The 14,726-nt window shown below is 42.6% G+C and overlaps 1 protein-coding gene across 1 annotated transcript in view; it reads right to left on the bottom strand.

Annotated features, from left to right (window-relative positions):
* ZNF704 (zinc finger protein 704) overlaps positions 1-14,726 on the bottom strand; it is a 205,129-nt gene that overhangs the window by 189,284 nt on the left and 1,119 nt on the right. The window lies entirely within an intron of this gene.

Raw genomic sequence — 14,726 nt, 5'->3', positions numbered from 1 at the left:
TGGGGTTTTTTTGGGTTTTTTTTTTTTTTTTTTTTTTTTTTTTTTTGGTACGCGGGCCTCTCACTGTTGTGGCCTCTCCCGTTGCGGAGCACAGGCTCCGGACGCGCAGGCTCAGCAGCCATGGCTCAGAGGCCCAGCCGCTCTGCGACGTGTGGGATCCTCCCGGACCGCCTGCCGGTGCGGGGAACCCGTGTCCCCGCATCGGCAGGCGGACTCCCAACCACTGCGCCACCAGGGAAGCCCTCTAGTGACTTTTTAAATGATTTTTAAATTTAACTCCATTGTGGTTAAAGAATTTACTCTGTTTAATTCAATCCTTTGAAATTTACTGAGACTTGGCTTTCCCTCCAGTATACAGTATATCTCTGTAAATATTTATTATACAATTAAAAGCAGTATTTTTCAATTATTCAGTGTAGTGTTCTATAAATGTTAATTAGGTTAAGTTGGCTGACAATATTGTTCAAATATTCTATATTCTTACATTTTCTTGCTACCAAGCACCAATAATTGAATGTAATTAAAATATTCAGCTAGGGCTTCCCTGGTGGCGCAGTGGTTGAGAGTCCGCCTGCCGATGCGGGGGACACGGGTTCGTGCCCCGGTCCGGGAGGATCCCACATGCCGCGGAGCGGCTGGGCCCGTGAGCCATGGCCGCTGAGCCTGCGCGTCCGGAGCCTGTGCCCCGCAACGGGAGAGGCCACAGCAGTGAGAGGCCCGCGTACCACAAAAAAAAAAAAAAAAAAAAAAAAAAAATATTCAGCTATAACTGTAGATTTGTCTATTTCCCCCTTTGGTTCTGTAGGCTTTTGCTTCACATATTTTGAAGCTGTATTAGGTGTATAAATACTTAGGGTTTTATGTCTTCTTGATAAATTGACTCTTTTAACTTTATGAGATATTCTTATCTCTGATCATAGGTTTTAGGTTCTAGGCTAGAAAGTGGCCTAGATAGGGAAGCTGTTTTCCTTCTGAAGAGGGATCTATGTCCTATGCTAAAGTATCAATAAAAAGATAAAATGTTAAGACCAGGTGAATAGGTTCAAGAAGCTACTACTTTGTGTGATAGGGACTCTCTCGGGGTAGGGCAGGGTTCTTCCGTGTCTTGCCTCCTCTATGACCCACTGTTGGTACAGGGTTCTAGGAACTATCCTAAGCCACGGGTTATGATAGTAGAAAAAAGGGTGTTGGGGGACCATGTGAAGGCCTGCTGCCACGAGGGCTCACTCCCCTGCCATTCTGATCTATTACAATTTTCTTTGCTCATAACTCTAACTTGGGTTATGCTTCCCCTCAGGATGCCAAAGTACTAGCTATGTAGGAATGACATTTGTTGTGTACTTAAATCTTTTTCTTTATTTTTCTTAACATAACTCTTTTGACTTTGTATTTTTGAATACATTATTCTGAGAGGCCCTCATTTGCACACTGTGTTCTCAGGTATAGAAGGAATCTCAGGGCTCCAGAGCAGGAATGACTTTACTCTAAAGAACGACTTTGACTTACCTCGCAGCCGGATGACTGTAAATCAGCCCTGAACAGGAAGGTGACACAGAGAGGTTAAAACCGGTCAGAGTTGACCAAAGGGTCTGAGTGAAAACAAAGAGTAAGGCCTGTGTGTGTGTGTGTTTATTATTTTTTTAAGGATTCCTGACCAAACCTTTAATTCTGGGACACTGGCTCACTTTCCACATGAGATCTTATCTTCCGTTGGATTAGGCTAAGTCTACACTACACAAAGGTGTGTGTGTGTGTGTGTGTGTGTGTGTGTGTGTAAGCACACGCATTCTTGCATGTATAAAAATCTCAAGATAGTGTTAGGTAAGCAAGATTTTAAGAATGAAACTTCTGTACTCTCCCATGCTGCCTGGGATGTATGCCTGGAACAAAATTTAGAATCCTTAACCTTTCAAAACTCTGTACTTCTGTGTGGTTTCCAGATGGTCCTCTAAACAAGAGCTTCTTTGTGGTTCCAGGGCCAGTGTCCCCTGCTGCAGGGGTAACAATAGTGCCCGGGTAGCTAGTGGAGAAAAGAGAACTCTACTGACAAATCGGGAGAGCAGCACAGACCTACCTCGCCGAGCACCGTGTGCTGAAATATGGCAAATGTAATAGAAAACAGTGGGCGAGGTGTATCATCCTGGGTACAGTCCTCCAAAATCGAGCTCCCTCCAGTTTCTGGATTTATCCAAGCTTTGTAGGACATTACCAGTGGCTGGTTTGGTGACTGCTATGTGATCTAGTTTGTGTAAATATAATATGTTGGTCTTTCTTATGTTGTTTTGGGGTGTTTCTTGTTTACACATTTCTTTTTGCATTGAAAGAAAAATAATCAAAGCATTTTTGTCAAAAGAGTCTGCACCAGGCCAGAAGATGTGAACTGTAAGCTCAGTGCCACTTTTCACAAAGCAGGACTCCCTTGCCCATTTTCTCATCCTTCCCCTTCCCTTACTTCCTATTTTGGACAAGTTCTTCTGTCCCGAAAACTTGCCTCCTGTCCCACCTTTAGCCAAAACAAACAACAAGACACACATACATATTTAATTCTTGGGATGACTCTAAACCCTAAAAGACTTGCATAAAACCTGAATAAACTAGGAATTCTTTAGCCCTCATTTCCAACCCATAGCAAGGGGCTTCCACATAGAAACTCAGAGTGGGAGACTGAGAAGGGAAAGAAAGTCTATCCAATGCACTCAGGGACTCCTCTGCTGATGCAAGAATCTGATGTCAAAGTGAACGCAAGATCATCTAATAGGATGTAGACTGGATGTAATTCAACTCCATGTTTACTGCTAGAAACCAAAGTTTTATCTGGAATTTACAAGAAGGAAGAGAGTGGGGGAGGAAAGTGAGGACCCGTCTGTGTCCTTTCTCTGGTTCCTTTCCCCTTTTTCCTGAACTGCAGAAGACCAGACTCCCTTGGGCTGTGGTGACCCCATCATTGGGGTTTATTAATTAAATGGTTGATTTTGCTGTACTGGATTTTTCTTTTCTCTCCCTCCTCTTACTGTTTTCTAATGCATGTTAACCCTTCTCTCCCTCCTGCTTTCTTTTCTTCCTGAAGAAGCACAATGAATGAATAAAGACTTATTGGCACTGAAAAATAAAGTAAAACAACACCAGTATACGTGCATACAAAGCAGTACGGAGTAGTGACTGCTAACGGGTACAATGTTTCTTTTTGGGTTGACAAAATATTCCAAAATTTGATTGTGGTGATGGCTGTACAGCTCTGTGACGATACTAGAAAACATTGACTTGTGTATTTAAAAAGGGAGCATTATATGGTATGTTACCTGAATTAAATCATAAGAAAGCTGTTGAGAGAGAGAACTAGAGAGGTGGAGAATTACATTTGAAGCGTTCCAGAGCCCAGTCTTAGGCACTTTCTCTTTCTACCTGTGCTGTAGGTATTCTCACCCAATCCCATCACTTTAAATATTGTCCATGTGCCCATGACTTCTGATTTTTACCGTTAGTTCTGTCTTCTCCACCTACCGCCAGCCTACCTGACATCTCCACATGGGGGTCTTACAGGCATCTCACACTTAACATAGTCAAGACAGAACTCGATTCCCCTTTCCAACCCAAATCTTCTCTTCCTCCACGCATTCCGAGCTTAGCAACGCACAACCATGCGCAAAGTGTACTGTCTGTCTCTCCAGCTAGAATGTGAACGGGAACCCTTCCGATGTCTTTTCTCTCCTGTGTCCTTGGAGCTGACAAAGAGTAGGAGCTCAGTGAATAGTTGTTGAATGAAATAACCATGGGATTGAATGAAGTAGCAACCACCTGCCACGCAAATTTTTTAAACAATCAAACCATTAACTTGTCACTGAATTTAAGCAAGATCTTTGAGATAACTCAATTTTAACACATAAAGATAGCCATAGTTTACAAGCAGTGAAAACTACATCATTTCTATTATAGTTTTTTAAGTAAAAAGAATTTTCTCTTATAACCTCTGTGCTAGATTGCAAGAAAATTTCAAGTGACAAAATCAATACAGAGAGTTGAGAGACCTATTTGAATAGAACTCTCTTTTAGAATAAGAATAAAGAGCTGAAGAATATTGCTGTCACCCAACAGATGGCTAAGAGCACATTTTCAGAACCTCATAAACATCCACCAGGCATGGCAGTTCCTCTTCCCTTTCCATAAACCCTACCTTGGGTCATTTCAAACCTTTAGTGGCTCCTCCCATACTGTCCACCTCCTCTTTCCCACTCTAAGATGCTATAGTGTTCGGTGTATGCTTACATAGGCTCAGAGGCCCATTTTCCTCCTTTTTCTGAGATAACTTTTATTGCAAGTAATATCTGATGAAAAAGACAATTTTTCCTTCAGATACTCTTCACATATTCATTTTTTATAAGTCGTAAGATCCTTATGCTAATATTTCTACTATTTTTCTAACATTTTGTTAAACTAGTTTTGAGTTGTAAGTATACGAACTTGTTAGTTGAAACACTGTCAAAAGCTTACATTTTAAAAAAAAAGTTCTTTAAGTTAAACTTTGGATCCTAACCCAAATTGATACAAATTAGTGAGGTTTGTTCTTCAGCAAGCACTTGTAGCGACTTTCAAAGAATAAATAAGCTACATGAAAGTGTTTATGACAACCTATGAAAATTGTATTTCATGTTCTTTTAATTTAAAATTACTGCAAAATAAAGCCCTTCTTTCCTTAAATTTCCATTGTTGCTTAGGTAACAATTCCAATTATTTTTTAAATCTGTTGGCCCCAAATGTTTTCTGAAATGTTTGACAAATATGTCATTTGGTAAAAAAAAAATTCTCTCTCTATTTTTTTTTTGTCCACAGAAACTGCTCCACTCTTCTCCAACACTTATTTTCCACATGTATAACATGGAGATAATAAAATCCACCTTCCAAGATTACCAAGTTAGCTATGAGAGCCCTCTAAAAATTATAATGCATTAAATGTTGGGTAATACTGAAATAAATATTGAACAATAGCTAGTAAAGAGTCCTTACACAAGGTACTGTGTTCACAAATGCTTAACCCCTTTATTTGCAGTAGTCATACTGTTGTTGACAGAAAATGTGTCAATCCTAGTCTCCTACTGAATTGATACATTCTCTTCATTTAAACAATTGTGATACTTTCAATCTTTTTTCTTCTAGAATGTGGGAAACATATTATTAAATATACCTGCCTGAGTATCAGCACCGTGTGTTTTTCTGCTCCCTGGGAACCTTGTAATTCTGTCATGGTAGCACTTCCCATACCTCCTATCTCCTCCACTAGACCCATCATGGACCCTGATTTACCAAGAGAAGTAGGGTTTGCTACCGGTTTTTAAATTTCACCCACAGGAATGGTATTCACAGATACACAAGTGAAAATTCACCACATAAAGTACTCCTTTTTTTTTTTTTAGAAACTTGATACTGAAGAAATTAGCAGCTTTACTAGAAAAAATATTTCAAAGCTTGCAGGACCCACTAACAATATTTTAACCTTTCTCTGTGTGTATGACAATTTATTTCTTTAATAATGTAGTTTTAGTAAGTTATCCCAAGTATAAGTCACTTATCCATGGGTTTCCCATTCAGAAAAATAATTTTAAACCGGTATTTCCCAAAATGTATCCCAAGGGAAAGACGTTCTAGAAGAAAAAGAAAGGCTCTGTAGTCCAATAAATACGTGAATGCCACAATCTATATTCACCTTCTTAAAATTCAAAATGGCCCTTGGCATCTTGGTCAATAACTTCTTCATAGGTATATGGGTGTTGTACTACTCATTCAATTTCGTCTATGTTTAAAACATTTTATAACTTAAAAAAAAATCTGTATCTCTCTTTTTAACTGGAATTTCCCCATGCTGTTTAACCAGAGTCCATTTCTCCTCCATCTAGATATCTTCCAATAGTAGAAGCAAGTATTTACAAGAGTTTGGAAGTATACTTTGGGCTCTGCATCCCCATCTACCCAAAGAACAGTGAGTTCTTCACCAAACAAAAGCACAACAGGTCGCAGACACCAGTGCGGAGGAGGATGGAAAGGGCGAATTCACACCTCAGGGGTTCTCAGCCACACGCAAGTTAGAGGTGAAAGGTGACATCACTGTATTTCCATCGCAGGCTTCAACGACACATAGACACATAATTCAACGTGCGTGGTAAGCCTTTTCCCACCTGTATGGCTACTAGGCAGGTTTTTTCCAATACAAGAGCTATAGATCTGAACAGACTGATGAGCCTGAGAGCTAGAATGTTTCTGTCCTCTTCGCACAAGTAGATAAATGACTCACAGCTTCCTGAGATGAAAGGGAAGATTCAAGCTCACCACTGATACGATGGAACACCCCAGAGTTCAGATGAACGAAGTCACTTCAGGAAGCAGCTCTCTGAAATACCTTGGTACTGTGGAACAAGCAGGCGGCTGTAACAGTCAAACTAACTGTAGGATTTTGAAGCCTTGAACAAAGTTTTACAAAAGATTCTTTTCTGGAACCATAAAGGAGATAAATTGCCATCCATGTCTAGTTTCAGGAGGTCTGTGGGCCATATTTAATAACAATAGGCAATGACAGAACAGTATTGTACCAATTTTCTTTGGTAACACTGAAGCATTGAGACATCAAGTTACTTGATAAGGCCATGCAACTAGCAAGTGGAGAAGCCAGAATTTGAACCCAGGGCCTGTTACCTCACATCTGGATTTACACAGAGGAAACAGTGGGGAGGGGAGCAGACAGAGGAATCATCTGCTTTGACTCAACCATGTTCCCTCCCATCTTACTAACAAAGCCACTACACAGGTCATATTAATGGACGAAAATAATCCTGTCTGTAGGTTTTATTAAATGATATTTCAAGGCACACTGCCTTTAAAAAATTGGATTTAATTTAAAATGTTGGAGCACTTTTTTTGTTTTTTTCCTCCAGTGGTAACCCTTGCAAAATAATAGTACAATATTACAACCAGGAAATTGACATTGATATAATCTACCAACCTTATTCAGATTTTTCCAGTTTTACATGTATTCATTTGTGTATGTGTGCAACTGCATATGTATTTAGTTCTATGCAATTTTACCGTATGTAGGTATGTGTATCCACCACCACAGGCAAAATACAGAACACTTCCATCACCACAAGGAGAGACCAGCCATCCCCAATTAGTTCGCATCAGTGAGGCTTTACTTTCGCTCAGCCTTCCATTATGACAAGAACGTAAGGAAAGCAAGTGTGTCACTGGAAACTGTCATGTGTAGCATGGAGACTATACACTCTTAGTCCTCATGGAGCCATGGACAGGCAGAACCCTTTAAATTTTTTGCACCTCAAGGCTCCATGGTCTTCTGCAAGATGAGATCCCCTCTTGTATGTTACTGCAAAGTTCTTACCCTAAAATTACAGACTCTCCTTCAAAACTCTAGAGTCAAGCCTATTTCCCCTATGTATAAATTATAACACTGGGTTTTCCAAATAGTATCTTCAATGAAGTGTGAGAACTGAATCACTCTAATTCCACTACACGAATCTCAGAGTTATATTCCGTTCCACTTCATCCAGTAAATGAGACCAACTGAAGTTATGTGCCAGATTTGGTGATCTAAACTCATCCTTTGAATAGCTATTCAGGAATTACCTCCTGGCCAGCCCATATAATCTTCTTCACATAGACTGGCTACAAATGTTTTAGGATATGCATCAAAATTACATCCCAAACTGTGGTAGCCTAGCAAGGTCTCTCGGCAGATGTAACCTTGATCTTGGGGATAAAGAGGAAAAGGGGCTTTGAACTTCTTTATCAACAACCTGGCAGGAATTTGCCAGGCTGTAGGCTCCCCGGAAGTGGAAGTCGGCCTTATTGATTGCTGTTTCCCACATGCATATCAGGAACATGGCAAGCCATGGCCCATAATAAACATCTCCTGAGGGAATGACCAGAAACATGGACAGCAAACCCAAAGAAAATCATTCTTATTTCAGAGATTCGACTAGGCTGGAAGGTTGGCTATAAGGGTCTCTAAGTATTCTCAAATATTTCAGAAAGTCTAATGGAAACCATGCATTTACCTTCATAGAGATGGGACAGGACAATTAAAGGTCAAGTTTCCTCAGCTTTAGCAGACATTGTATCAGCCATGGTACAAGACTGGTTGTTGTGTGCAGACCAGAAGTTCTGACTGCGCACACTGTAGTGGGCAGGGAGAGGCTCCCACTCTTCTTCCCTTTGAGCACCCATGAGCAGGAAGACAGGGCAATGTGACCAGGGCACATTTACCAATGAATAGGCTCCGGGGGCTCTCAGAGGTCAAGGACATCCCAGCGGTAGCTCCCTGGCGCCTCCTCACTAAGCTCAGGTGAGGGGATTCCAGGCAGGGCTGACTTCTCGCTTTTCCTCCTTTTCTAACCCTTGTGCTACGGGGCACTGCAGGCCCAACCAGCAGTCAAATCTGGTGGAGGAGAGGCCCTAGTTAAGGGCTGAGTATAAACTACGTCTTCCAGGCCAGTCTACCAGGCACACCAAGCCAGAGATGAAGGGAACTCGGTTCACGATGAAATGGGGCTCATTTGCCATTTTCTATCATCCTCTGAGCACACGTGTCCCTTGGGAACTGCACAGGGAGGGGGACTGACCTGGACAGGATTCACAGAGGGTCCTGCCCACCTCCCACAGCCGGAAATGAGACCACCTCTCCCTGAGGTACTTTAGGAAGGAAGAGCATTCCACAAATAGAAGTTGATAAGCAGTGAGTGGTAGATGACTTCAGGAAACTGTGATTTCTCTCACCACAACTCTAAGGCAGTGAACTAACCACAGATCACTCCAGGCACAAAGGACTAACCCAGCAAGGAGGGCGAGAACTTGGGGTTGGGCAGACCAGGGTGCTAATCCTGGTCCCACCTAAGTTGCTAAGCAGCCCTAGCCAGACGAAGCACTTCACCTTCCCTAGTCCCGGTGTACCGAGCAGTCTAAAGGGGGTGTTGGGTTACCAGATAATCTCTGTTTCCCTTCCAAGTCTGGCAGTCGACAATTCAGTGAATGACAACTTTGCCTGGTATCAGATGCACATGCCTTGCCCTCGAGCCAACGCAGACCATTTGCAACACACATACTTATCAGCAAACTGGAATTCAGTGCTTGCTGCACTGGTCCCTGCCAAAGGCTTCTTAAAGCCATCTGATAGCCCAGAGACAGTCTAATAGATGTGCTAACCACCCCAAAAAGCTGGCACACATGAAACAGATTCCTCTCCGTTAATATTTATTAAGCACTGAAGGTGGGCACTTTGACATATATTATCTCACTTAAAAAGCTTTCTTCCGGGCTTCCCTGGTGGCACAGTGGTTGAGAGTCTGCCTGCCGATGCAGGGGACACGGGTTTGTGCCCCGACCCAGGAAGATCCCACATGCCGCGGATCAGCTGGGCCCGTGAGCCATGGCCACTGAGCCTGTGCGTCCGGAGCCTGTGCTCTGCAACGGGAGAGGCCACAACAGTGAGAGGCCCGCGTACCGCAAAAAAACAAAAACAAAAACAAAAAAACCTTTCTTCCCTTGGACTTCTCTGGTGGCGCAGTGCTTAAGAATCTGCCTGCCATTGCAGGGGACATGGGTTCGAGCCCTGGTCCAGGAAGATCTCACATGCCGCATGGAGCAACTAAGCCCGTGCGCCACAGCTACTGAGCCCATGCACCACAACTACTGAAGCCTGGGTGCCTAGAGCCCACGCTCTGCAACAAGAGAAGCCACTGCAATGAGAAGCCCACGCACTGCAAAGAAGAGTATCCCCCGCTCACCGCAACCAGAGAAAGCCCGCGTGCAGCAACGAAGACCCAATGCAGCCAAAATAAATAAATTTGTTTTAAAATTTTAAAAATGAAAAAAAAACAAACTTTCTTCCCAGTTTTCCAACAGATGTACTCTTGATAGAACTAATAGCGGTCTTTCAGGTCCAGGTGTCTCCTAACCTTATTATGACACTACATTATCAATCCCTTCAGACTCTCCGGCTCTTGTCCATAACTAATACACAGCATCGCAGAGCACAGCCCTGAGCCTAGTTATCTCAGCCCCCTACTGTTTTGCCTTCACTGAGTAGCAACTTATTTTAGAATCCTTCCTCCGTTTGACAGTGTCCTTGTATTTTTTTTTTAATTTTATTATTAAGCTCTGGTTGGAGACATTATTTACCTGGTGTTCCTCATTCAAGGGCCCAGGAGGCTATTTTTTTGTTTTTTGGGGGTGTGTGGAATCTTACTACTGCCCATAAATATGTAAGCTTCTTCGATCAGAAATTGAAAACTGTGTAATACCAAGTTTGTCTTCTTGTCTCATTTAAAGCCCAAATTAGCAGCCATGACAGTAATCAAGCATCTCAGATACTTAGTAGCATCTATTCCTCTATTTCTTCAGCCTTCCCAAATACTCCTGGATATAAATGGGCATAAACACCACAAATAAATAGAGGGAGATTAAAAGCACAGGCTATGGATGTGAACCAGGGCTCTGCTTGTGACCATACAGCCTCAGGTGTGCTAATTCACATCCAAGTCAGTATACTCAGCTGGAGAATATTGATTCCCAAATCATAATTTCTCAGTAGATCCTCCTTCATAGAAAGCATTTAGTGCAGTTCTTGGCTTATAAGTATTCAGCAAATACTTATACAATACCCAAGTTGTCCTGCATTTCATTCCCATTCTTTTAATGATTTTATTGATTCCTCTTTGTTTTCTCCAATCCACTGACCCCTGACTTTTTTACCAGCCCATGCCCCCTTCCTGTCCTTACTTTTCTTAGATCCCATAGTCCATCATTATAGTCACAGCAGTGCCAACTTCGTCAACAGTGTGTTCTCTCCTTTGTCATTGCTCACCCACCTGGCTAAACTGCATCTCTGCTGAATCCAGCTCTCTGCTTTGTCTCCAAGAGACAGTGAAGTGTAAGGCCTCATGGTAATAGCTCTGGAGTGAGACTGCCCAGGGCTCAAAACCTTGCTCTGCCACCTAACACCTGTGCATCTTTAAGTAAACTGCTTATCACTTCAGTAAAATGAGGATGATATAATAATGCCCGACTCAGGGATATGCAATGAAGTTTAAATGAGACTGTACACTTAGACTTACACTAGCATGGTAATTAAATAACTTAATAAACGTTAGCTAGCATTCTGTTTGTTATTATCACTCTATGCTTGAGCTAATGGAATGAAGGTGGGGAAAATCACATACCCAGACAGACTGCTTACACTGTACAAGTAGAACCACAAACATCAGATGGGCCCTTGATACTGTCTAGCAACTCTATCTGATTTCCCTGGTACATTTGCTCTCCCACTCTCCCACAACACTATCTCTTTAGCTGTTATCCCAAATCTCTTTTGCTCTCAGCTGATGGCCTTCCCTCCTGCTGCAGGGGGAAAACAGAAGCCATCAGGTAAATACTACTTCATCTGACCACCATCCAATATACAACTACCCACATCTGGACTTACTTTCTCTACCTTCTCCCTAATGGAAGAAGGGTCTTTGCTTCTGTCAAAGACCAATCCCTATACTTGGGTTCCAGGTCCCCTGCCCTATGACTTTCCTAAGGACCTTCCTCCTGAACTTATCCCTCTTTTCTCTGCATCTTCGGTTCCTCCCCAAGGTAACCCTTGACGACCCTCACCTCTTGGTATTCATGCCCTTGCATATCTCCCCCGCTTAAGTGTGGGTGGAACCCATGATTTACTTCTAACCAATAGGATATGGCAAAGATGATGGAGTACTGCTCCTGTGATTACAATGCCTTATATGAGTCTCCATCTTGCCAGCAGACAGGGGCTAAGATTCTCCTTGCCGACTTGATGAAGTAAGAGGCCATTGTGGGGTGGGGGAGAGGGGCTGGGGGAGGGGGGCTCTAGGAGCTGAGGGCAGCCTACAGGTAACAGGCAGCAAGAAGCTGGATCCTCACACCTACCGATGCAAGGGAATGAATTCTGCTAACAACCTGAGGGAGCTGAGAAGTGAATTCTTCCCCAGTCAAGCCTCCCAAAGAGACCACAGCCCACCCAACATTTTGACTGCAGCCCTGTGAGAGTCATCAGCAGACCCAGCCAAGCCTGGCCCTGACTCCTAACCCACAGATACCGGGAGGATGGTTGTGAGCCAAAAGGTTCGTGGTACTTTGTTACACAGCAACAGAAAACAAATACACTTCCTACACACACAACAGATCATCCCCAACATGCTGTAGTCACTACATTAGAGTCTACAGTATCCTATCTTCAAAACAATCTAAACCATATGCTCTCTCCCCCTTCTCTCTGTTCTCCTTTCCAACAAGAGAGTTTTTCACTATGTCCTTGCCTCTACTCACTGCTCAGCCCATTTGGGTCGCATCCCTGACTTCACATTCTTTGGTTACGGACACCCATACGTTCCATATTATCGAATCCACATGAACATGTCTCTGTCCTTATCTTACTCATATCCCAGTGGTATTCAACATAGTTCATTACTCCCTACTTCTGGAACTAAATGGACTTTCCATTTTCTAGTTTTCCTTTGACATGTTTAGCTGCTGCTTCTCAATCGTCTTTGCTGGCTTCTCCTCCCACACCCAAACTTAAACAGTGCTGTGCCCCAGAGTCTGGCCCAAGGCTGTCCTCTCCTCTGGCCTGCTGTACTCTCCTTCTTATCCCCAGCTTTAAATGACATCAACACATCTCCCAAATTTCTCTCTCTAGCTGTGGCCTCTCCCCTCAGCTCCACACCTTACAGCCATCCGCCTACTTGAAGTTTTCATGCCGGTGTCTAAGCGTCATCTCGGACTTAACAGGACCCAAACAGAAGACTTGATTTTTCTCTTCGCAAAAATCTGTTGTTCTCCCAGTTTGCCCAATCTCAGCAAATGGCACATTTGGCCAACCTTTACACTGGGGCCTCATCCTGCATTCCCTTCTTTCTGTCACCCTCCCCGCCGCCACGTAATCCATCAGCAAGTTATTGCAGGTGGATCTTCACGATCGATCCTGAATTTGTTCCCTCCTCTCTAACACCACTCTTAGTCCGAAGTGCCCTCGCCTCTCATGTGGACTTCAACGATCGCCATCGAACTGGACCCCTGCTCCTCCCTGCTGTCCTCTATACTCCACACAGCATGACCTTATTAAAAATACAAACCATTTTGCATGTTTAAAACTTTCCAAAGACTTCTTACTCTACTTTAAAAAGGTCCACCAGGCTCTACGTCGCTGGCCCTTACCTGCCTCCCTGACATATCTCCAGCAAGATCCAGACATACTCATCCTCTTCTCCTTCCCACCTCAAGACTTTTGCAACTGTTATTCCGGAAAGATCTTCCCAAGTTGCATGTCTCAAATCTCAGATCAAATGTCCCCTCCTCAGAGAGGCCTTCTCCCTACAAGCTGTCTCCTTCCTCCTAGACACTGAGGTATCATTATTTCCCTCATGGCGTGCATCGCAATAAATAAGCACCATGCTTATTTATTTGTCTGTTTGGTTGCTTCTTGCTCTGCTTCCAGGTTCTCTTGCTGGATGTGGGCATCTGGAAGGTGCTTACTGCTGTGCTCTAGAATAGTACCTGTCACATATTAGGTGCTCGATAAATATGCGAATAAATGAATGCCTAAATATTGACATTCATCTATGCATTCGAATAAGATGATACTATTTTATTCATCAGAAAAACCTCTTCAGATGCAGTGTCAAGACGGCTTTAAAGCAGGAAAAGATTATAAAAATTATACCTCAAGCTACTCAATATATAAATTCCTGAAAAGTTATGGGCAAACCACAACAGTATAAAATGAAGCCCCTTTTGAAAGAATTAAGCAGAAATCTGCTCAGAGATGTGAAAAATCTTTTCTGATAGTGTGAATGATCATACCCTAGTTCTTTCATTCTTATATATTTGATTTTTTTTTCTACATTGAGTTTGCTTTGAGCACAGACCATAAATTATAATCAACTTTTCTATCACAAACTGTGCAACCACTGTCCAAACCACAAGACATCTTTTCAGTATTTCTGGACAAAAATGCTAAGGAGTCACTACTTTTGTTCCTTAATGTCACTGATGTCATGTGATTTAATTCCAAATCCAGCTATATCCTGTAGCCATACGATGCAGGCTTTTTATTAGACCACGGTAATGATGGTGGTCATGGTCTGGATTCCAACAAGCAACTGTCAAAAACTATCATCCCAAACGACTACTTGCTGAAAATTTCTCACTCCCAGAGTTGGTATTTCCAGGGTGGTCTAGGAAAGAAATCTGTGCCCATGTCTACTCTGGGGCTCTTCTAAATGCTGACGTTTAATATTTCTTTGGAACTGCAATTTCATGCTTTGAGGAGCTGACTTTTTTCTGCAAGCCCCTGAAGATTTTTTTTTTCATAGTCTCTAACTAGTAAGCTCATTTGTTTATGTGTTTTTCTTCCTGAAATACCAATATCTTCTGAAAACTCCGATCAATAGTTTTATCCAGTTGATTTTAAGCACCACTCTTCAGAAAAATCACTCACTCCATTGCTTCCCACTTGCTGCCCTCAAAACTTCTTAGCAACATACACTGCAAGAACCTCAACGTGGTTTGCGTTGGCCAATCACATGCCTGAAAGCCCAGCCAGTCAGTTGTGTAATAATAAAGCCCTTATCTCCTGAAGATATACAAACGGAAAGATCTCTCGGTGCTTCAGTACACAAGGGCCTTTGCTTGAATTCTCAGCAGAAACT

The sequence above is a fragment of the Neophocaena asiaeorientalis genome, unplaced genomic scaffold (assembly GCF_003031525.2).
Source record: "Neophocaena asiaeorientalis asiaeorientalis breed wild unplaced genomic scaffold, Neophocaena_asiaeorientalis_V1.1 scaffold371, whole genome shotgun sequence".
Classification (NCBI taxonomy): domain Eukaryota; kingdom Metazoa; phylum Chordata; class Mammalia; order Artiodactyla; family Phocoenidae; genus Neophocaena; species Neophocaena asiaeorientalis.
The sequence above is the reverse complement of the archived record's forward strand: the minus strand, read 5'-3'. Positions and strand labels throughout refer to the sequence as shown.